Raw genomic sequence first — 5,750 nt, 5'->3', positions numbered from 1 at the left:
AAAGTGTCTGTTATAGGAAAAGGAGAAGTAAAAATATTTTCAAAACAAGGAGAAAGGAAAACCATAGCAGATGTATACTATGTCCCCGGAATGAGATGTAATCTCTTGAGTATTGGACAACTTGTCCATAAGGGGTACAATGTTTTCTTTAAAAATGATGTATGCACCATCATGGATATACCACCCAGCAAAAGATGCATTGCTGAAGTGAAGATGACAAGGAACAGGATGTTCCCTCTCTGGATCAGGGCAGACATGAAGAACAAAAGGGAAATGGCAGCAGTCACCCAAGAGGCCTTCCAAAGCATGCCAAAGGATGAGAACTGGTTATGGCACTTGAGATTCGGGCATCTAAATTTTGGAGGTCTAAACTTATTGAGCAGAAAAGGAATGGTAAAGGGATTACCATTGATAGAGAAGCCGGATAGCCTTTGTGAAGGTTGTATATTGGGCAAACAACATAGAGAAAGTTTTCCATCAGGGAAAAGCATAAGGGCAAAGACACCCTTAGAGATTATCCACTCAGATTTGTGTGGACCAATGTAAGCTCCATCATTAGCTGGCAACCTATATTTCTTGACATTCATTGATGATTTTACAAGAAAGACTTGGATATATTTCCTCAAGAACAAAAGTGAAGTCTTTGAGAAATTCCAAAATTTCAAAGCACTTGTGGAGAACCAAAGCGGGTTGCACATAAAAGTATTGAGAACTGATAGAGGAGGTGAGTATATCTCAAATGAATTCCTAAAGTTTTGTAGAGAAAATGGAATACATAAACAGTTCACAACTCGGTACACCCCACAGCAAAATGGAGTTGCTGAAAGGAAAAACAGAACCATCATGGAGATGGCAAGGAGCATGTTGAAGGCAAAGCATTTTCCAAATGAGTATTGGGCTGAAGCTATACATTGTGCAGTTTATATATTGAACAGGTGTCCTACAAAAGCAGTCTTGAACAAAGTGCCAGAAGAGGCATGGAGTGGGAGAAAACAAGGAGTCACCCACATGAGAGTTTTTGGGTGTGTGGCCTATGCACACATACCAGATCAGCTAAGGAGGAAGTTGGACAACAAAGGGGAGAAATGCATCTTCATTGGATACAATGATGAATCCAAAGCCTACAGGCTGTACATCCCATCTACCAAGAAGTTCTTTGTAAGCAGGGATGTTCAATTCATTGAGGAAGAAGCTTGGGATGGAAGCATAGAGAAAACAGTGAATGTCAAGAACTGTTTGTCTCATGATGAAGATGAAGAGGAGGTGGCTGAAATGCATCCCCAAACAGCAGCGCCAACACCAGGACAGCAAGGGACACCATTGAGGATAAATGAAAGTGCTTCTCCAAGCACACCACAAGGAGGAAATTCAAGTGCATCTTCAAGCACTTGCACACCAAGTGAAAGAGGTAAGAAATTTAGAAATCTAAGTGACATTTATGATGAAGGAATGAATTCCTTATTTGCCTTGTATTGTCATGTTGATGACCCTATTCATTTCGAGGATGAAATTAAAGATAGGAAATGGATAGAAGCTATGGATGAGGAAATTAATGCCATAGAGAGAAACAAAACATGGGATTTGGTTGAGTTACCAAAAGGAAAAGAAGTCATTGGAGTGAAATGGGTTTACAAGACCAAGAGCAATGCTGAAGGCAAGATAGAAAGGCACAAGGCAAGGCTGGTTGTCAAGGGGTACAAGCAGCAGTATGGGAGAGATTATGAGGAGACTTTCGCACCGGTTGCAAGAATGGAAACAGTGAGAGCAGTGTTGTCCATAGCAACACAAAACAAATGGAAAGTCTACCAAATGGACGTGAAGTCAGCATTCCTAAATGGAGTGTTAAAAGAAGAGGTGTACATTGAACAGCCTCTCGGCTATGAGAAGAAAGGTGAAGAGAACAAAGTGTAAAAATTGAAGAAAGCTCTTTATGGGCTGAAGCAAGCGCCAAGAGCATGGTACAGCAGGATAGATTCATATCTATTAGATAATGAATTTGACAAATGTGAAGGAGAACCCACAGTCTACATCAAGGAAAAGGATGGTAAAATTTTAATTGTTGTCTTGTATGTAGATGATGTTATTTTCACTGGAAATGATATTTATCTTATTGAGAATTTTAAATCAGTCATGAAGGATGAATTTGAAATGACTAACATGGGTTTGTTGAGATACTTCTTAGGCATAGAAGTAGATCAAAATGAAAAAGGAATTTTTATATCTCAAGCAAGATATGTAAATCAAGTTTTGGGCAGATTTAAGATGGAAGAATGCAAGGCAGCAATCACTCCCACAGTGATGGGATTAAAACTCAGCAGAGAGGACAACAGCAAGGATTTTGATCCTAGCCTGTACAAAAGCATTGTGGGCAGCCTTATGTATTTAACAACAACTAGGCCTGATTTAATGTATGTTGTTAGTTTAATTTCCAGGTTCATGGAGAGGCCAAAGGAGGCACATTGGCAGGCAGCAAAGAGAATTTTGAGGTATGTCAAAGGTACCAAAATGTTTGGAATTATATATCATGCCTCAAAACATTCAGATTTGGTTGGATACACTGATAGTGATTGGGCTGGAAGTGTAGATGATCGGAAGAGCACTTCTGGTTATGTATTTCATATGGGTTTAGGAGCCATTTCATGGGCTTCTAAGAAGTAGTCCATTGTAGCATTGTCTACAGTAGAGGCTGAATATGTGGCAGCTACAGCAGCAGCATGTCAAGCAGTGTGGATGAGAAGAATGTTGAGAAGCTTAGGCCAAGAGCAGGCAAAAGCGATAGTGATTTTTTGTGACAATAGCTCTGCTATTGCATTGTCAAAGAATTCAGTGTTTCATAACAGAACGAAACACATTGATACAAGGTTTCACTACATCAGAGAATTGGTGAACAATGGAGAAATTGTCCTAGAACATTGCAGGACTCAAGAACAGGTAGCAGACATTTTGACAAAGCCATTGGATCAGAAAAGCTTTGAATTTTTGAGAAAGTGTCTGGGTATGACCGAATGCCCAGCTGTTGAAATTAAAGGGGAGTGTTGAAATCTAATTTCAACGCCGATGTACCAACGCCAGAAACCGTTCAACTAACCCGCCGGAGAGTTCTCGGGTCCATTTTCCGGCGAAGGGAATCTCCGTACTCTTGAACCCGAGAAAATCTGGAGCAGACGCGTGGCTCTCCCCTGACATCAGCCAACGTAGTTTTCTCGGGCGATAAAGTTCGGTGACAAACGACCATCCGATATTGTTGTCCACCGTCCGATTTGATTGAATGTTCTCCGCCGTTGATCACCTGGAGCTGCATACGAACCTGCACCAAATTAAAACTATTGCGTGGAGTGTTAAATTTTTGGGTTGACCGTCGTGGAAGAAAGGACATGAAGTTTAATGTGTCAACGTAAAATTAAGTGGTGGCCTTTAATATGGTGATGGGCATACGTCCCATATTTTTTATATATATTTGTTTATATACGGCATGTATTAAATATATGAAATCGTATGTAATAAGTTTTTTATGTTTGAGTGTTGACTTTTATCATTGTATGTATGGCACACGGGAGAAAAAGACTGTGTGTGTTCGCAGCAGCGAGAGAGAACCAGTGGATGTATGCACAACAGTGCACACGATATACTTGGTAATGTTTTGTGTGGAGTTTTGAAAAACAGAGGAGTAAGAAAAACCATGTGTGGTTTTGCACAGCAGTGCATAAAGAAAATGGTGGAGCGAATTTTTGTAAGCCTGTGTAAATTTTTTTTACAGCAGTAAACTTATGTAAACTTTTATTACAGCAGTAAGTTGTTTTTCACAGCAGTGAATATAAAAAGGATTTTACAGTGGTGAATCTCTCTCAGTAACAGAGGATGAATATGTATGAGGCAATATATTTTTGAATAGAAATGCTTTGTGTCAGTTTAATGGTGTCATCTGAGTCATTTTGTTTCTAAGAGGTTCTCTGTCAAAAGATCCTGGACAGAGTAAACAGAGCATTGGCTTTGTGGTAAACATATTATTTGTTTTTGGTATTTTCTCATCAAAAATACCCAACATTTACTGCTGCCGTGGTCTGCAAAGGATTATAGAGAGCTGCGGAGAGCAGACAAATCGGAGAGCACGAAGAGAGTTGCGGAGAGCGAACCTTATGCAGTTTGCATAATTTGAATGATCTCTATGTAATGTCTTAAATCTAAAGGGTGGTCCTTCATAAAAGTTCACCAAGAAGTCCTCTCCACATGTGGCAACACGGAATGGTTGCGTTGGTTTAAAGGAACAACTTAGAACACGCCTTGAATGCCCATCAAATTCACCAACATTTGTGCCAGAGTCCCACATGAAAGCCCGAACCATTGATTTTCCTTTACTGTCTCCACATACAACGATCCGTTGTCCATCGGCAGACCACTCGAGATCATCAATCCTTCCAGCGAGAGCCTTGTACTCATATTTGGGAGTATGATCCGAACCTCGTCCCCAGATTCGAACTGTGCCAGAAGTCATTTTTCAGGGACTGCATTGCCCACAAAATAGTCCCTATAAAATAAACGTTACCGATCTAACTTTTTCGTTCTACTTTCGGATGCATTCAGGAAAAGCCTTGGGCTTTTACTAAGGCGGGCTCTTAGTCGTGCAGGCTTTTATTTAAGCAGACTGAAAAGGAGGCTTTTCTCTACCGAATTCCCCTGAACAGAGGCGTTATCTTCATAGAAAAGTCATGGTATTTATCACGGGATCATGTTTAATCCATTCTTTCTATGTATAGAGTTCTTTCTTTTTCCATAACTAAGCACCGAGAGCCTGCACAGATATTTTAATCAAACGCCAAATTGCAATGTCTGGCTGGCGCGTCATTAGAACTTGATTTTCTTTTTTCCCTTGTATGTCGAGCTTTCCAGGTTTGAATGGTTTGTGTCCGCTTATGATTGAAACCCGCAGATTCCTCAAAACCGGGAGTTTCCCATCATGCACTCGATTCCATCATGAAGTCTTGCTATTGTTTATATAATGATCACAATCCAAGTTCAGCATATAAGGAGCATTTGTAAGAATAGCGGAGACTTGAACCAGCGAATTCATTGTGCCTGCTTTCTTATGATGATTGAATCCAGGTCTCTTTTCTCTATAAACATAGACCAAGCTAGGTAGGTGAACTGTTTGGAAAAATGGGACAACCTCTTCAAGCCACTCAGCACCCTTTGCATCTCCCTCAAGGTTAGCGACGAGATCGAAGCCCCAGGCATTGCAAATTTACCAAATTGGTGCAACGGAGAAGGAGAAACGATCGGAAATCATGATCATAAAATAGCAACAGCGACTCAATTCGGATGTTCCAAGAATTGGATCTTTAAGCCCCGTGAGTTCAATCAGAAATCCAGTATCTTAACTCCATTTCTTAGTTATCATTTTAACTAACATTTTCTTCGACTCCACATAACAATCCATCTCATCGTTCATGAAAAACACAACAGAGATTTTTTTTTTTTAATAATAATATATATATAGGAGATATACATATTATTACAACAAATCTTAAAAAGAAAAAGAAATGAAAATATATTTTTTTTTGGTTTTTTTTTTATTTTTGATTTTGTTATTGCTTAAACAACAAATTAAAAAAACAAATTTTTTTAATTTGTTATTTAAGTTGAGATTTTTTTTAAAGTTGTAAAATCAACAACCTTTTTTATTAAAAACTATTATTAAACAATAACTATAATGAAGTTAGTTTTTTTTCTTAAATATAAAAGAAAAACAAAAG

Source organism: Pinus tabuliformis, chromosome 9 (genome assembly GCF_031772625.1).
Source record: "Pinus tabuliformis cultivar Carrire ecotype Pingquan chromosome 9, CPIR1, whole genome shotgun sequence".
Lineage (NCBI taxonomy): Eukaryota > Viridiplantae > Streptophyta > Pinopsida > Pinales > Pinaceae > Pinus > Pinus tabuliformis.
Note: the sequence above shows the minus strand (reverse complement) of the source record.